The sequence below is a fragment of the Pundamilia nyererei genome, unplaced genomic scaffold (assembly GCF_000239375.1).
Source record: "Pundamilia nyererei isolate P.nyererei 1_Seehausen unplaced genomic scaffold, PunNye1.0 scaffold00242, whole genome shotgun sequence".
NCBI lineage: Eukaryota > Metazoa > Chordata > Actinopteri > Cichliformes > Cichlidae > Pundamilia > Pundamilia nyererei.
The window spans coordinates 854,410-855,693 of NW_005187643.1; positions in this window are offsets into that span (position 1 = coordinate 854,410).

A 1,284-nucleotide genomic window follows, 5' to 3' on the forward strand; every position below is an offset into this window, starting at 1 on the left:
GGCCCTGCGTAGCCGTCGAGTGCCGCTACTGCCTGCGACAGGAGGAGCGGGCCCAGGAGGTGCTAGGGGTGGCTACTGCTCAGGCCACAGCCGGGGGAGGGGGGTGGCTGCCATTGACAACGCAGCAGCTGAAGCGAGAGCAGGAGGCCGACGTGACGTTGGTTCAGGTGGGGGCCTGGCTGGAGGCGGCGCAACGCCCTGCCTGGACGGGGGTGGCGGGACAGGAGCCCGAGGTGAAGGCCTACTACTCCCAGCACAACAATCTGGAGACCCACGACGGCCTCCTGTACCGGAGATGGCGGGCCCCCGGTCAGGGCAGAGATCTCCTGCAGCTGTTGGTGCCTCGGTCGCTGCGGTCGCAGGTGCTTGAGCTGGTCCACGGCTCGGTGGGGGCAGGACACTATGGGAACGCCAAAACTCTCCACCGCCTCAGGGGACGGTTCTACTGGCCTGGCTGTTGACGGGATGTGGAACTTCATGTGCACAGAAGGGCCCAACTCAACGCTCCACTGCCCCCCTTCAGCAATACCTGGTGGGGGCCCCAATGGAAAGAGTGGGAGTGGACGTCCTAGGGCCTTTCCCCGTCACAGAGTCAGGGAACCGGTATGTGTCGGTGGCTATGGACTATTTGACGAAGTGGCCAGAGGCCTATGCGGTGCCGGACCAGAGCGCAACGACGACGGCCGAGAAGCTGGTGGAGGAGATGTTCACCCGTTTTGGGGTCCCGGCTGAGCTCCACAGTGACCAGGGGCGTAACTTCGAATCGAAGGTCTTCGGGGAGATCTGCCGGCGACTGGGGGTGGAGAAGACGAGAACCACACCGCTCCACCCACAAAGCGCTGGCTTGGTTGAGCACTTCAACCGCACGCTGGCCACCCAGCTCACCATTCTCACCAGCCTCCACCAGCGGGATTGGGACCGACATCTGCCCCTGGTCCTTTGGTCGTATCGGACTGCGGTGCAGGAGTCCAGCCAGTGCACACCTGCCGCTCTGATGTTTGGACGGGAGCTCTGGACGCCTGTGGATCTGGTGTTCGGGTCCCCCCCCCGAGCCTGAGATTGATGGTGGGCCAGAGATGGAACACTACAGGAGGCTGAGGCAGCGGCTGCAGGTGGTTCATGACTACACCTGCCAGGCCCAGGCCAGCGCCGGAGTACGACAGAAAAGAGCCCACGCCACCAAGTGCCGAGGGGGGGTTTTCATGCCTGGCAACAAGGTTTGGGTGTACTGCCCGGTTCGCAAGAGAGGAGTGTCCCCCAAACTCTGCAGTCACTGGCAAGGGC